This window comes from Paroedura picta, chromosome 18, assembly GCF_049243985.1.
Source record: "Paroedura picta isolate Pp20150507F chromosome 18, Ppicta_v3.0, whole genome shotgun sequence".
Classification (NCBI taxonomy): Eukaryota; Metazoa; Chordata; class Lepidosauria; order Squamata; family Gekkonidae; genus Paroedura; species Paroedura picta.
In genome coordinates, this window is record NC_135386.1 from 14,533,464 (window position 1) to 14,550,806 (window position 17,343).

Here is a 17,343-nt window from a genome sequence, read left to right on the forward strand (position 1 = left end):
TGAACTGAGAGTTTACACCTCACTGCCCAAATTCCCACTGCCAAATATCTGCCCTAGTTGTCCAAACACGATGTGGCTTAGCTGGAAGAGTAAACTCAGTTTTCAGTCTAGAGTTTCACCTCAAAGTGGATGGCCAGCTAAGCAAAGACTTGCAGTTTCTGTCAAGATCAGATTCAGAATAGACTGACCCTGAAGAATCGGCTCCCTTTCAGCTGCTGCAGACTAATCAGAGCACTCAGAGCAGCCTATCACTCTGGCTCTCTCGGCCTAGTGAAGATTTTTAACCCCACACTTGCGGGTATTTCAGTACTTGGAACCCGTCTTTCAAAGTGCTGACTGTCACACCCACCTTTCCTCAAGGTTCAAGGCAGCTTACAATAATAGTTAAAAAACCAAAAATAAAACAGCGAATCTCCATTCAAAGGGGCCCGCCAATTCAACCTACCTCCAATGCTGTGGCCAACAGGCAAGCCTTGAAGAGTTGGTTATTATATGCCACTTTTCTCTACCCAAAGGAGTCTCAAAGCAGCTTACAATCGCTTTCCTTTTCCTCCCCCCACAACAGACACCCAGTAAGGAAGGTGAGGCCAAGAGAGCCCTGATATTACTGAAGAAGAAGAAGGGTTGGTTCTTACATGCCACTTTTCTCTACCTGAAGGAGTCTCAAAGCAGCTTACAATCGCCTTCCCTTCCTCTCCCCACAACAGAAACCGTGTAAGGGAGGCAAGACAGAGAGACCTGATATTACTGTTTGGTCAGAACAGAAGAAGAAGAAGAGTTGGTTCTTATATGCCACTTTTCTCTTCCTGAAGGAGTTTCAAAGCGGCTTACAATGGCCTTCCCCTTCCTCTCCCCACGACAGACACCCTGTAAGGAGGGTGAGGCTGAGAGAGCCCTGATATTCCTGCTCAGTCAGAACAGCTTTATCAGTGCCATGGCAAGCCCAAGGTCACCCAGCTGGCTGCATGTGGAGGAGCAGGAAATCCAACCCGGCTCGCCAGATTAGAAGTCCGCACTCCTCACCACTATGCCAAGCGAGACTGCTGGTCCTGTGTCTGGATGACTCCCATGAGCTGACTGGAGCACGGCTGATTATATAATAATATAAACGTGTACACCAGCTCGGTGTAGTGGTTAGGAGTGTGGACTTCTAATCTGGCGAGCCGGGTTTGATTCCCCGCTCCTCCTTCACGTGCAACCTTCACATGCAATGAAGAACCAGCTGGTTCTAATGCGGTGGATTCTAATCCAGAGAACCTGGTTTGATTCCCCACTCCTCCTCCTCCTCCATGTTCAGCCATCTGGATGACCTTGAGCCAGTCCCAATCCTCTCGGAGCACTCTCAGGCCCATAGACCGCACAGGCTGTCTGTCGTGGGGAGAGGAAGGGAAAGGTGCTTGTATTTTGGGTCTCCTTTGAGTAGTGAAAAGCCGAGTCTAGAAACCAGCTCTTCTGCTCTTCTCACACCTTTTGAAATCAAACTTTGGTGGGAGGGAAAGGCAGTACTTGTTGCACTGCTCCGGGCTTATATCTGCTGCATCTCAAACAGCCCATTTCTGGGGATTGTAGCCTTCAAAATGCTCTAATTCATCCAAAGCTGCCTGGTGAGCTTTAATTTTCTCCCTCCCCTCCCCTCCAATTCATTTGTACTCATTTGACAGAGGAAAGCACAGGAGCAAGCAGGGCAGTGAAGCAAGATCACAGGAGTGGGTGTTTCTCCCGCCAATTGTGTTATGCGTGATCCTGTCTCACCTAGAACATGAAGAGACTTGTCCTTGCTTTCTTGCAGCTGGGAAACGACACCAAAGTAGCTTAATAAACAACACTTGGTTACAGCTCCTGTGGGAAAGAGCTAGGGGTGTTCTGCAGAGGCAAAAGATAAAGGGCGCGGGGGGGACTTATCGCTGGCTTCTCTCTAAATGCCCCTTTTAAGCAAAATGCCGCAGTAGTTGTAGGATCAGCACAACGGGTATTCCGAAACGAATGTTAATCCAACTTTAATTGCTAAGGATTCCTGCCACCAGAGGATTTCTGTACTGAAATGTTGGTATCTGTCCTCCGGAAGGTCCTCAACTCTGCATTGTAACGCCACGGTGTTATTGCGCAATTCCCCCCAGATGGATGGAGAGGACTCTTCAGATATCCAAGTTTGCCGTATTGAAGGCAACTGAACAGGGACTGAGGTTACCATCTTTCCCTGTAGGCAAAGATTTTACTGCAGCAATGAATTTGCAGCAAGGACCTCCAACTCCCTTCGGAAACGTTAACGTTGATTCCAGAGGTGGCTTTTGTCATCACTGGGGTTCTGCCGAGGACCGAGCTTGAGGCAGTATCGATGCGGGCAGTGTGATTGGCTGATGCACTGCTAGATCCCCTCTGCAGGATCCAGTCAGTTTATACCGAAATTGACCAATAGCATGCACTGGTGGGAAGATCTAGTGTTTGTAATCGTATATAAGCTGGGGTTTTCCGGGGGGGGGGTTCTCTGCTCAGTTTTGCCTCTTGTCCCCCCAGGCTGAGATCTTAATACAGAGCTGATTGAACTCCCAGTGGTCCTGGCTTTCTTGAAGTCACAGATTGAACAGGTAACATCTGCAGGTGGGTAACAAAAGCAACCCAGGCATTGCGCTCTGCGGGGACAAATCTGTTCATCATCCCTGGCCCCAGGGAAACACACCTGGCCTCGAACAGGGCCAGGGGCTTTTTGTTCCTGGACCCTACCTGGTGGAATGAGCTCCCGGAAGAGCTCGGCGTTCTGCAGGGCCTGCAAGATGGAGCTCTTCCGCCAGGTCTATGGTTGAGGCCGGTGTGCGGAAGAAGATCTGGATCCCCCCTTGCCATTAAGCCCTATTGGGGCTATTAAAGGCGGATTAAAGGGAGAGATCAGCCCCTCTGTCCACCCTGAGGTTTTTTAATACTGATTAGTGTGGGTTTTTGGCCGCCGAATGGATGGATGACTTTTAGTTGATTGGCTAGTTTAATTGAAATTGTTATTTATTTTATTGGGGTTTTTATGTACTGGGGTTTTATCTTGTTAGCCACCATGAGCCCTTGTGGGAGTGGCGGGATATAAATGTAATAAATAAATAACATTCTAGGAATTTTGTTTAATCTCCCTAGTAAAAACCTTACAAACGTGGGAAATTGCTAGAACATTTTCGGATCGTTTTCTTCTCACTCTCCTGATTTCTTGAAAGTGGGAGATTGGGGCTGATTCTGCACTTTGTTTATTCCGTTGTGGATCCTGCTGAATTCAGATTGATTTGAACTCGGGTCTTCCTCTATCCCTCCCAATTGAAACAGAAAGTGTTCTACGCTTTATTGGGGAAGCTCAGCAGGGAGGGGAGCCAAGCGCAGCAGTCACTTTTCTGGAACGTGGGTGGGTGGAGAGATGATTGGAGAAAGCAGAGGAGTGGGAAATAACAAGAGGCAAATCTCTGCTGAGAGAAGTTGTGGCTTCTGGAGTGCAGTCACTTTAAGACAAATCTTGCAACCGGGAACCAAGAAGTCTTTGAACTGATGCCCTGGCCAGTCAGCTATGAGAAGGAAGTTAATTTGCAAAAAGCAAAAATCTGCACACTTACTGACAGCAATTTTTTTCAAAGATCAAGGCTTATATCCACTCCAGGATATTGTGGGGGAAAGGTAGGGTCACTCTGGATCAGTCATGCATGTCGCAGAAGGAAAATTTAAAGTACCCCAAATCAAAATGGAAATCGAATTCAGTGTAGACAGGAGGGATTAATTCGAGCTGGCAGTGGGTAAAAAGCCCCATGCAGACTACACATGGGACTGAGGCCAAGCAAATAGCAAGCCAATGTATATAGCATACTTAAAAATGCAAACCCTTAAAATCACACCTGGGGTTGCTGGCTCCAGGTTGGGAACAATCAGAGGGGGAGGGGGGAGGAGGGCCTGAGGAGGGAGGGGTTTGGGGAGGAGAGGGACATCCATGGGGTACAAAACCATGCTGTTCATTTTCTAAAATGGTCATTTCCTCCAAGTGAACTCTTCTCTGTTGCCTGGAGATCAATTGAAATCCCAGGAGATGTCCAGATACCTCGTGGAGGTTGGCAACCTGAAGATTCAAGCCCTAAAAGTGCTTAAGTTAAATGATAACAAATGCACTGGACAGATTCAGCTAAAAACTTGCTACGCTTAAACGTTATGCACCTGTTAATAAAGGCAGCCGTTGACGGAGTCCCTCCTGCCTCCAGGGCAACGTATTCCACTGTGTTGGAGTGATTCCAGAGAATGCGCTCTTGCAAGCCCAACACTGATCGTATCTCAGGCGCGATGGACATAGGGAAGAACTGTGGGAGGAGCTGGATGGTCCAATGGGGATATTCCAGGATTCGGGGCCTCCGAACCAAACAGGCCCAACAATGAAAAGGTTCTCGCCCTTGAAAAACAGAACCATCAGTTGAGCCTCCAAAATAAACGTCCAAATGGTCTCAGTCATTAGACCAGTAGGCCAAAGTCATTGTGCACATAATGAAATCTCCCTTCGGTAAACACAGCACTGCATTCTGAACAAACAGAACTTTTCAGGCTTTCAGCTCATTGCAGCCCTCCAACTTGGGAAGTGGTTTGGTGAAAGAGGATCAGTGTGGCCTGATCAGCTCAGTCCCTAAGGGAAGGCACCCTGCCGGCTGACTATGGAGAGCAAAACAGGTTTTCCTTGGTGTGGCCGAGCTGTCATCTAACACAGGGGTAGTCAACCTGTGGTCCTCCAGATGTTCATGGACTACAATTCCCATGAGCCCCTGCCAGCAAACGCTGGCAGGGGCTCGTGGGAATTGTAGTCCATGGACATCTGGAGGACTACAGGTTGACTTCCCCTGATCTAACAAGGAGGCCAGATTCGAGAGGGTCGTTCCAAAGTCTTTCCTAAAACTAGACCTTCTCCTCGGCCCCTCGTTTAATGTCTGAGGCAAGAATTTCCCCAAGGTTTTAGCTTGTCTGAGCAACCTGTACTACACATCTACCTTATGTCACTCTTTTTAGGGGTTCCTCCCCCACGCACAAGAGTGGCGCAGAGTGGTAAGGCAGCCGTCTGAAAGCTTTGCCCATGAGGCTGGGAGTTAAATTCCAGCAGCCGGCTCAAGGTTGACTCAGCCTTCCATCCTTCCGAGGTCGGTAAAATGAGTACACAGCTTGCTGGGGGGTAAACCGTAATGACTGGGGAAGGCACTGGCAAACCACCATTGAGTCTGCCATGAAAACGCTAGAGGGCGTCACCCCAAGGGTCAGACATGACCCGGTGCTTGCACAGGGGATACCTTTACCTTTACCTTTTACCCCCACGCACACAGGAAGTAGAAGTAGAGATGCCAACTTCCAGATGGGACCTGGGGATCCCCTGGTTTTACAGCTCCTCTCCAGACGACAGAGACCAGTTCCCCTCAAGAAAATGGCTGCTTTGCAGGGTGGACTTCAAGGCATTGTACTCCATTGGGGTCCTTTCCTGTCCCAAATCCCGCCCACTTCCAGCTCCACCCCCAAATTCTCCAGGTATGTCCCAACCCAGAGCTGGCAACCCTACGTGGAAGCAAAGCAAGCTGCAAAGAAAGAAGCCAACTTTGGCCTCATTTGCCTGATGAGGATGCAAGGTTTAGATAGACAGAACCCAGTGCTGATTGGGTTGCCATCCTCCAGGTGGGACCTGGAGATCTCCAGATAGCAGAGATTCCTTCTCCTGGAAAAAAATGCCTGTTTGGGAAGGTGGACTCTATGGCAAAAGTGCCCAAACCGTGGCTCTCTAGCAATCCGTGGACTACAATCACCATGAGCCTCTGCCAGCATGGGGCTCTGCGGCCTTTTGTCCCGCTGAGGCCCTTTTCCCAGACTCTAAAAACTCTAGGAATTCCCCCAGCCTGGAGTTGGCAACCTAGTAAGGAGCTCAGCAACCCAGAATATTATTTATATCATGCATTTAACATTTTGCAAGCCGGTCTCGTGTATTGGCAGGCCTGACCGTTGAAAATGGTCCATGCCCTTTTTGTCTTTTCAGCTGGGCTACATCAGAGCTCCCTGGCTTCACTCGACTCAGCTGGGTGTCATTTTCCTTTTCAAGCAGGTCTGTTTGACTCTGAAGGAGTTCCTTCTCGGCTCCCCTGTTTTACCCTCCCGGTGAAACATCCTGTACAGCCCAGAACTCTCTCTCCTTGTCCGTGTTGAAACCGGTGGCAAAGAACAGCTGATGTTGCTTCACCAGTCCCTGCATCCCATGGGCAATGCCTGTCAGTCAGAAATCCTGAACTACAACTTTCAAGGGTGGGTCCGGGAAGAATTTGGAAGCATGCACAGGTGAGGCGTCTACCTGTGAGATAGTAGCCGGCGTGCACACTGGCCTTTCCTGGCAGTTGGTCCCTTGTCTTCGGAGAGAAACATCCAGGTAGGACTTTGGTTTTCAGGTTCTTTTCAGGGGAGAGTTTGGTTGGTTTTCATAAAAAACAAATCACAAAAGCCCTAACAGTTCTAGCCTGCAAATCAACATTCGGGAGAGATGAATGAGCGGTTTTCCCGTTCCGCTCAGATGAGAGATGTCATCATCGAGCTGAAATGCTTCAATAACATATTCTTTTTTAATGAGGAGTTTGCTTGGCTGGCTTTGTTTGCTTTATTATTTATCCGTTGGATGGATGGATGGCGGCTGAAATATTCTAATGCAACAAGTCAAATGACTTCTGTAGGGCCATGCTTTGTTTTAACGGGGGACTGACTCATGTCCTTGGAGATTGTCTGGGGCAGTGAGAGAGCCAACTTGGTGTTGTGGTGAGGAGTGCAGACTTCTGATCTGGCGAGCTGGGTTTGATTCCCCACTGCTCCACATGTAGCCAGCTGGGTGACCTTGGGCTCGCCACAGCACTGATAAAGCTATTCTGACTTAGCAGTGATATCAGGGCTCTCTCAGCCTCACCTCCCTCACAGGGTGTCTGTTGTGGGGAGAGGAAAGGGAAAGTGAATGTAAGCCACTTCGAGACTCCTTTGGGTAGAGAAAAGAAGCATATAAGAATCAACTCTTCTTCTTCTTCAGTAATCTCAGGGCTTTCCCAGCCCCCCTTCCCTCACAGGGTGTTTGTTGTGGGGAGAGGAAAGGGAAGGCGAATGTAAGCTGCTTGGAGACTCCTTCAGGTAGAGAAAAGTGGCATATAAGAACCAGCTCTTCTTCTTCAGTAATTTCAGAGCTCTCTCAGCCTCCCCTCCCTCACAGGGTGTCTGTTGTGGGGAGAGGAAAGGGAAGGCGAATGTAAGCTGCTTGGAGACTCCTTCAGGTAGAGAAAAGCACCAACTCTTCTTCTTCTTCTTCAGTAATATCAGGGCTCTTTCAGCCTCACCCACCTCACAGGGTGTCTGTTGTGGGGAGAGGAAAGGGAAGGTGACTGTAAGCCACTTTGAGACTTTTTGAGTAGAGAAAAGTGGCATAGAAGAACCAACTCTTCTTCTTCTTCAAATGACACAAAACTGTTGATGCATGCCAAGCTATAAGAAAATACAGTGGTACAGTGGAAAATACATAGGTTGTCTTTTTGCATGTCAGTTCGGAAAACTCGCAGGCCTGGTTGTACACCTGGGCTCGGAACCGTATTGCTTCATGCCGGGAGAGTTGTACGGTCAGACGCTCTTTCATTCATTTCACTGAATGCTACATTTTTAAATCCACTCCCTCTCAAAGGCTCCGTGTGAAGATAAGACTCAGAACCTTATCTCTGATATCCCCCTGGTTTTCTACGTATGGAAGATTCATCATGTGGTGAAGCGTTTGCATATAGAAGATAGAGTAGCGTGGCTTATGGGTTTACGGGGTTGGCCTAGGTCCAGAAGACGCAGATTTGAGTCCCTGCTCGCCCCTGGAAGCTTGCTGGGTGACCTCGCCCAACTTCAGGCTCTTGGCCCAACTTCGCTTGAGGTGGATAAAACTGAGGCAAGGAGGATCTTTTATTTCTATTTAATTATTTCTTTTCTTTATTACACTTGTGCACCGCCTTCCCCTAGGGTTCAGGGCGGGTTCACACAGAACTCAACAGAACAATAAACCAAACTCTGTTATTATAGAGAATGAAAGATGACAGTAATAATAACAATAAACGGATATAACATTTTAACGTAGCAAACGTAGCAAAAATCTAACGGACCCATGGGTGTTCCTATCTGCTGCATGGGTTCAAGGGAGGGAGGTTCAGGGGCCAAATAGGTGTTGTTTAGTTTCGGTTGACCTCAACCTGGTGGAAGAGCTCCCTTTTGCAGGCCCTGCGGTACTGCTTTAGTTCCATCAGGGCCCTGATCTCCTCTGGGAGCTCGTTCCACCTGCTGGGGGGCCGGATGGAGAAGGCTCTGGCCCTGGTTGAGGTCAAACGAGCTTCCTTGGGGCCAGGGATTACTAGGTGGTTGGAGGGGGCAGAGTGTAGAGTTCTTTGAGGGGCATAAGCAGAGAGGTGGTCCTTCAGGTACGTTGGTCCCAGACCACGTATGGCCTTGAAGGTAATTACCCAGCCGGCGCAGTTGTTGGAGGACGGGCCTGTGAGGACAGAGTAGCTCACATTAAACAATGAATTGCCCAAGTCTCTTCCTGCCCGGGTCACACCAAAGCAACACTGGGCTACGGATCTTTTCTATTGCCCTGTAAGACGCATCAAAGATGCCTTGCTGGTTAGAAATGGAAACAACTTCTTAGATCGGGAGCCTCATTCTTGCAGATCCCAATTTCCATGGAGGGGGATTCTGCTGGTGCAAGATTCCTTCCAAGAGAATGACAGTTAGCTTGAACCTCTGTCTCCCAGCTTTAGGGGGAGGTGGAATCACACAAGGCCACCCTTTGCTTTCTGTCGCCCTGTGTATCCGTTTTGATTCCCTGGCTTTATGATTCTCTGGAGTGTTTTCCTCCCAATAGATTCTTTTTCCTTTTTTCAACCATTCGGCCTTGATGTGTTTATTGACTCCCTGCAATTGGAATTCCCCCAAACCTTCCTTATGTGGTGGCGGCCATTTGGGACCCAATCCAGAGACCCTTTGTTAACCTTATGGTGTGTGACACAGAGTAAAGGCGCAAGCATTTTGTAGGACCTCCATGGTGTTGCTGTGAGGACCCTGGCTGCCGCATTCTGGACCAGTTGCAGTTTCTGGATCAAAGTTAAGGGCAGGCCTGCATAGAGCGAGTTACAGAAGTCTAGCCTAGAGGTGACAGTTGTGCAGATCATTGTGGCTAGGTGTTCCAGGGCCAAGTAGGGCACTAGTAGTTTGGCTTGGTGGATGTGGTTGACCTGGGCCTCCATGGAGAGGGAAGCACCCAGGATCATGCCTAGGTTCCTGGCGGAGTGAGCCACTGATAGCTGCACACCGTCCAGGTTTGGTAAGCATGCTTCCTCACTTGGACCCTTCCTACCTAGCCACAGGACCTCCGTCTTTGAAAGGTTGAGCTTCAGACGACTCTGCTTGAGCCACCTCATCACTGGCTAATGCTTCTGAGGGAGAATTGGGGCAGTATCCATCAGGAGGAAGAGCTGGGTGTCATACACATATTGGTGACAACCGATCCCGAACTTCCGTACCAGTTGGGCAAGAGGGCGCATGAAGATGTTGAATAGGATTGGGGAGAGGACCGCTCCTTGTGGGACTCCACACGTGAGTTGGTGGCGGCTTGATGATCACCTACTGCTACCCTCTGTTTGTGACCTTTTACGCCACTTTGGATCCTAACTCACAGGGTTGTTGTGTGGATAAAATGGAGGAGAGGGGAACATTGTAAATGGCTTGTATCCTCATGGGGGCGGGGAGACATGTATAAAAGAAGTAAATAAGTGTTAGACTCCCAACAAGTGATGGTGAAGTCCAGAGCAGGTTCACACTTTAGTGGATACTAAACCATGGAGAATACTCAGGATCTGGTGCATGCATTGCATTTCCAGAAAGGATGCTGGTGTTATGTTTGGCAGTGTTCCATGGCACCAGACATTAGGCAGACAAAGGTTTGTAGGCATCAGAATTGCAACCAGTCACTGACTGTTTAGAGACTCTGAAAACTGGACCAATAAACTGAGATCAATTCACACAAAGTCTTTGTGGCAGCCAGCCAGACAGGTTTTAATTAGATGTGTATTAAGAGTGCCCTGCTGGAAAATGAATTGTGGGGCCTTCAGATGCTCATTTTGGATTGGGAGCTTGGCTTAGGGGGCATGGAGGTTTTCTCGACGGACTAGAAATGGCTCCAGGGATTCTGTATCCCCCGGGCTGGAGAAATGCACATGTAGCCTTCAGCGCACATCTGGTTTCTGCAGTGGAGTAAATAGCAGCTACCTGGAGTTAGAAACAGAGAAGCATAGAGTTGGAAGGGACCTTCAGGGTCATCTAGTCCATCCCCCTGCAGAATGCTGGAAATTCACAACTACCTGCCCACCCACAGTGGCCACAATTTCATGCCCAGATGATGCCCCCCCCCAAAAAAAACCCCCACAGAATCCCTGATCAGCCTTGCCTGGAAGAAATTCACCTTGTGATCATAAAGTGGCAATTGGCATTTCCTTGGGCATGCAAGAAAGGGCCACAAGAGCCAAGCATGGACCCAGTCCCTTCTGCCCACCCACTCACAGAATCAGCATTTTTGTGGTGTGGCTATCTGGCCTCTGTTTAAAAATCTCCAAAGATGGAGAACCCACCACCTCCCGAGGAAGCCTGTTCCACTGAGGAACCGCTCTAACTGTCAGGAACTTCTTCCCGATGATGAGATGGAATTTCTTTTGAATTAATTTCATCCCATTGGCTCTGGTCCAACCCTCTGGGGCAATGGAAAACAATGATAAGCATCCCCAGTCTGAATTGGGTCCCCTGAGGATTATACTCTCAGTAGGGCACTCCCAGTGCATGTATGGAAGTAAGTCCTTATGATGTTCACATGGACTTCATAACATGTGAAGGATGCAGTAAGGAGGTAGAAGGATGAGTGAGAACAACGCAAGTGTGTATTTTCTTGGCTCTCCTAACCATATTTGTGTTTTGGGTACAACTAAAGATGCTGGTTTTGACTTAGGAAGTGTTGGACACTACCTAGGCCTTTGAGGTCACTTCCTTTCTTGGGACTATCAGGGTTGTGAGAAACCCAACTTGACAAGGTTACCAACCTTGTATCCAGTTCAAACAGCAAGGTGACAGAGAGAGGTCTTTGAAGTACCTGTCCCAGAATCCTGTTATCTGCAAAAGGGAAACAGTCCTCTCTTAAATCAAGACCCCCTCAGAAGAAAGGACTCAAATAAAAGCAGGAGGAGGAGCTGTGAGTGAGGGGCGGAGCATCTGCTTGATATGCCGAAGGTCCTGGGGTCAATCCCAGGCAGCATCTCCGGGCAAAAGGATATGAAAGACCTCTTCCTGAGACCTCTGGGGAGCTGCTGGCCGTCTGAGTGAACAATACTGGCTTGTGTGGATCACAGGTCTAAGTATAAAGCAAGGGGTAGGCAAACTGTGGCCCTCCAGATGTCCATGGACTACAAGTCCCATGAGCCCCTGCCAGCTGGGACTTGTAGTCCATGGACATCTGGAGGGCCTCAGTTTGCCCACCCCATGGAATGCATGCTCTTCCATAACACCTTCTTTCCTTTGCATGGAATGAGTCATCAATGTGACCATGTCGGTCGAAACAGAATTGTGTAAGAAGCCATGCATCATGTCATGCTGAACAATGAATATAGGCATGGCAAGTAAGATGGGAACACACTTGGGCAGCGCAACATTCTGTTGTAGACTATATTGGCACATATTGAACATTAAATCTAAACGTTACTGAACCATGAGTATGAGTCTGGCAAGTTCTCCAGGCTCCTGACTCATTCCACATGAAGAACGTCTTCAGATACCTGTGCCTGGATTAGTCATTCTTCCTTATTGAGAGGGAGAGAGTTGATAATATTCACCTTGTAGCATGTTCACCTTCTAGCCGGGAACAAACCATTAAGGCATTAATGTAATGAACACACACTGTACACTTCCGAGAATTTGGGCATCACCAGAGACACAGGGCAGGGTGGGACATGGACCAGAGTGCAACTCCAGCCTGGGAGATGATTGAAGCCATTGATGTGAGCCCAAATGTGGCACATGCCAATAATGTTGCCAGAGTACTTGCTGGAGGAGGGGGATAGCATTGCCCATTGGGTTGGCAGCTATGGGTTGTGAAATGCTTGGCTTCTTTTGGGGTGGTGCGAGGAGTGGGTGTGATTTGGGGTGGGAAGGGACCTCAGTGAGGTATATAGCTATGGAGTCCAACCTCCTAAGCAGCCCTTTTCTCCAGGGGAACGAACTCTGTCACCTGGAATGGAGCTATGACTTCAGGGGGTGGGACTGGCTTCCCTAGTTGCCCGGTCTCCCACCATGGCAGGAAGTCTTCTACTGGCAACTGCAGTCAGCCAATAGGAGGGGAAGTAAGTTTTTGAAAAGCCCCTGTAGCAGTGGTTCTCAACGTGGGGCGCGTGACCTCTCAAGGGGTTGTTCGGCCCTTTTCCAGGGTTTGCTGCAGTGGTGGTGGCCACGGCGGTAGCTGCCACCACAGAGGCTGTGGTAGTGCATGGTGGTGGCCTCCTCGCGGCACTAGGGTGGTTGAGAACCACCTTATAGAATTGTTGTCAGCCTAATAATGCTGTCACTCCTGGGTTCTGTCCAGATGAGACATTGCACATCTCTAGGAATTGCTGGAAACTCTCTGGTTCTACCATAAAGTTTCTAGTGATTCTTAGAGAGGCCTGATGCCATTTCCAGGTTTTCTCAGGAAGTGTCGCAATACCATCACACGGGGTGCCAGTTTGGTGTAGTGATTAGGAGTGCGGACTTCTAATCTGGCATGCCGGGTTCGATTCTGCACTCCCCCACATGCAGCCAACTGGGTGACCTTGGGCTCGCCACGGCACTGATAAAACTGTTCTGACCGGGCAGTGATATCAGGGCTCTCTCAGCCTCACCCACCTCACAGGGTGTCTGTTGTGGGGAGAGGAATGGGAAGGCAACTGTAAGCCGCTTTGAGCCTCCTTCGGGTAGGGAAAAGCGGCATATAAGAACCAACTCTTCTTCTTCTTCTTTCCGTTCCTGCTCCCCAGACTCTTGCTGACTACTGGGGGCAGATCTGGGGGACTGTAACCTTGCAATTCAGAGGTTCCAGGTAAGCCAGGAAAAGGCGTCAGAGGCCTTTGGGATAGACTAGCTCTAGCTAGAATGTCTAGAATGAGCTCTAGCTAGTCTAGAATGAGCTCTAGCTAATCTAGAATGAGAGCTATAGGTGTCATGGTGTTCTCTTTGGAGCCTATCCTAAAGAAATTGGTCCCCCAGTGCCGGTTTGGCCCTGTTCTTCTGTCTGCTTATCACTCACTGCCTTGAGTAGACATTAAAAAGAAATACAGCTGTAAATCTCCTAGGTGGGAGCCTATCTGGGAAACTGGAGACAATGTGGCTTTATTTTAATTTCCAAACCTTGGTGCCACAATTTCTCGCCTTCGGAATAACCGTAAAAAAATGGAACAATATTTTAATCCAGTGGCACCACTGAGACCAATGAAGTTTAATTATGGGTACGAGTTCTTGTGTGCAGAAACACCATGCACTGTATCCACATCCCAGGGACTGAATTTGCTTTCTTTTGCTTGCCTCTGGAAACCTCTGTCCAAAGATTCTGCAAATCCTACATCTCACCTTGACCGTCAAACACGCTCTCCCCTTTGGGCTTTGTTCAGTCTGTCATTTCTTTGCCTTTCTGTCCTGGAGCTCTGGAACAGGCTACCACCTTCACAGGTACACACAATGAGTAATTTGTTCCTAATGCAAGAGGCAAAACAACCTGGTAACTTCGCCACCTTGACTGTTTGGAAGGGCCGGGCATCATTCCCAAAAAAAATGCAAGTGGTTTGGAAAATCTCCAAGGGAACTCTAGGCTGTGGGCCAAACATTGCTGGCACATGAACTTGTGATGTGGATATTACAGTCAGATGATCTTGGAGCACTGGAGGCTGGTCCACTGTTCTTTTAAAGGTTTTGTTCCTGGTATGCTGTACCTGTGGAGGAGGCAGGTCAGATTCCATGTGAGGATACGGGGGATAGCCCATCAGTGGGTTACCTCCTTTATCCGGAGTTGAGGGGGCAAAGGGTTGCAATTGGGAAGAATCAATTGTGCTTCTGCCAACTCCATTGTGGAATTCTGCAGGGGGCGGGGGGTTCTCCACCAGCTCTGTCTCCTGGTGGATGGCCGACCAGATGCCCCTCTGGATTCGTTGGCTGGGTGTCTTGAGGTGGTGGTGGAGTGGCTCAAGGGTAGTCGCCTGAAGTGGAAGTCTTCAAAGACAGAGGTCCTGTGGGGAGGTGGGAGCGGGTCAGTTCAGGAAGTGCGCTTGCTCTGCCTGGATGGGATGCAGCTATCAACTGCACATACGGCCAGGGATCTGGGTGTGATTTCGGATGCCTCCTTGTCAAAGGAGGCACAAGTCACAAAAGTAGCAGGCCAAGCTATCTGGCCCCAGAACACCTGGCTACAGTAATCCATGCAATGGTCCCCTCAAGGCTAGATTACTGTAACTGGTTGTGTGTGGGCCTACCCTTGACCCTAACCCGGAAATTACAACAGGTCCAAAATGCTGCCATGTTGGTCCTCACTAGAACACTAATAGCTTATCTTGCTTTGGCATTTTCTCCTTTAATGTAAATCAGTTGCTGTTTCAAGTCTTGGAAATGGAACATCTTGAATAAAGTTATCTCCAGAACAGGCAACCAAAGAGGTGTCTCCTCGCCCTGAATCCCGGATTTCCCATGCAAGGTTGCTGATTGGCCACAGGGTTGATTTAAGGATAAAACGGGGGACAGGAGACCAAAGGAATGTTAATCTTTTTAAAGTCCTTAATTAGATGTAATGACATCAATGGAAGCTGCTTTTGGCCATCATTAGGGAGAAGGGCAGGGCTGTTCCTTCAGTAGTTATTGCCCCAGTGCTTTGGGAAGGAGGAAAACTGTTCAACCAGTATTCAAAGCTATTGTTAAATGTTGTGAGTACAAAACTTTATGACACCCTTCCCTATGGCTCAGGGCAGCTTGCAGAGATAACACACGGATAATACACAGAGATAATACACAGGTGGCTTCTCCATCTTTGGAAGTTTTTAAAGGGAGGTTGGAGAGCCATCTGACAGAGAGGCTGGTTCTGGGAAGGCTCAAGGGGGTGGCAGGTGACAGTGGATGAGCGAGAGGGTTGTGAGTGTCCTGTATAGTTCAGGGGGCTGGACTAGATGACCCAGGAGGTCCCTTCCAACTCTGTTATTCTGTGATTCTATATCAAATATATAAATTCAGTAAAATTACTACAGTCTTTTGAAATAATTGGTGCCTGTTCCATCCAAATATTTTCTATTTCAGGGGATGGGAGATGGCGACAGAGAGCATTTCGCTCAGCGAATTTGAACTGGCTGGTTATTCCAGCCCCAGAAAAGTACGTCTGGCTACAACCAGGGCCAGGGCCTTTTTGGTCCTGGCCCCTATCTCATGGAACGGGCTCCTGGAAAAGCTGTGGGTTGTTCAGGAACTTCCTCATTTAAGGAAGCCCGGACATTGGAAGTTCTATCAGCTCTTTATTGTGGTCTCACCATGATGTTCTTAGAGCCAAAATTGAACTGTGAGAAAATCCACTAACAGCCCCAACTTATATATCCCTACAGAACAAAAGGATCTCTCTGCCCTCATTGGTCCTAAGCAGAGACCTCCAATTGGCTGTTAATCCTGACATTTCATTGGTTACAGGACAGCGGTAATCATTGTTCCCTATTGGCTGTTCTGGTGATCCCCAGCTGGGATCTCCAGCTCTGGTTCTCTGGGGAACTGGATACACAACACTTCTCCTCACACAACAAAGCTTTAGAGTGTAAATCTTTAAGAAATCCATTTCGGTTTATCCTTGCACAAGCAGGGTCGAATTAATACTCGGATTGATTTTACTGTTATTATCTAAGATTACAATATTTGTTATATAACATGGAGCTTAATGCCTACAGTAGCAAAGTAGCCCTTCCAAAGGGTAAAACGATGTCCTACCAACACAAGAATAGCAACAACCGTCTAATTACCTGAACAGGGTTTGAAATGTAATTAAATCTAATTAAGGAATTTAAAAAGATTAACATTCCATTGCCTTGAAAATATAAGGGGGGGGGGGAAGAGGAGCAAAGTTATTAATAACTAACTTTGATAGATCACAGCTTCCCCTTTTCACCTTTGTCTTAAAACTAACACAGCAAAGTGGCACAATAAAATCAGAGTCCAGTAGCACCATTGAGACCAACAAAGATTTATTCAGGGTGTGAGCTTTCAAGTGCAAGCACCCTTCGTCAGGACTTGCACTCGAAAGCTCACACTATGAATAAATCTTTGTTGGTCTTCAAGGTGCGACTGGACTTTGATTTTATTGTGCTCCTGCAGACCAACACAGCTACCCATTTGTATCTATCACAGCAAAGTGGCTTTTCCCCCCATTTTATGATTTAGAAATAAAACGTTGCTCTTTTTCTGTTACTATCATTTGCCAGCGGGTGAAGATTTATTTTAAAAAAAATGGTTTTCCTTCAGCGATAACTTTTTCTTATTCAGCTTTTTAATTGTGTTGTTTCTAGGACTTTGCATGCATTTTAGCTCTTGATTTTGATTGTTTTAAGAGGCAGCTTTTGTTGGTTTTAAGGTACATTTTTATTATATACGTTTTCATTACTGAGGTGATTTGTGATTCCTGATGAGGGTAGAAAGGTGGGAAATAAATTTTGCCATAGGGTGGGGGAGTGCAGAATCGAACCTGGCATGCCAGATTAGAAGTCCGCACTCCTAACCACGACACCAATGGGAGATGGGGATTTTCTATTTTTTTTTCCGTACTTTTTTGCTAACAGTTTACTTTTAAACTTTTAATCTTTGTGGGCTTTTATATTTCATAATCGGATATGATGTGAGCCGCCACAAGCCAGCTTGCTGGGAGCACTGGCAAATAAATAAATAAATAAATAAATACATACATACATACATACATACATACATACATACATACATACATACATACATACATACATACATACATACATACATAAAAACCCACTGCAAGACAATCCCTAATAGCGGCAGGCTGTAAACCGAATTACATCCATCCATCCATTCATTTATTCCCTACCGCTATCAGAGAATCATCTCTCAGCAGTTTACATAAATAAAGATAAAAGCCCCACAAAAAGCTAAAATCATTTCCAACCCCCCCCCCCCCCCGCAATTACAAAAGGGAGCAAGGTGTAGTCACTGAGGAAATAGAGGGTGTTGAAAATGGGATATTGTTTATCCGGAACCCGTCCT

At 47.8% G+C, this 17,343-nt stretch overlaps 1 protein-coding gene across 1 annotated transcript in view; it reads left to right on the top strand.

Moving 5' to 3' along the window:
- The first annotated feature begins 1,058 nt into the window (after nucleotides 1-1,058).
- Nucleotides 1,059-17,343, top strand: part of CERS3 (ceramide synthase 3) — a 43,803-nt gene continuing 27,518 nt past the window's right edge. The window contains exons 1-2 of the mRNA XM_077317914.1: nucleotides 1,059-2,598; nucleotides 6,014-6,397. The gene's annotated coding sequence lies outside the window, so the exon portion shown is untranslated. The remainder of the gene's footprint in view (nucleotides 2,599-6,013; nucleotides 6,398-17,343) is intronic.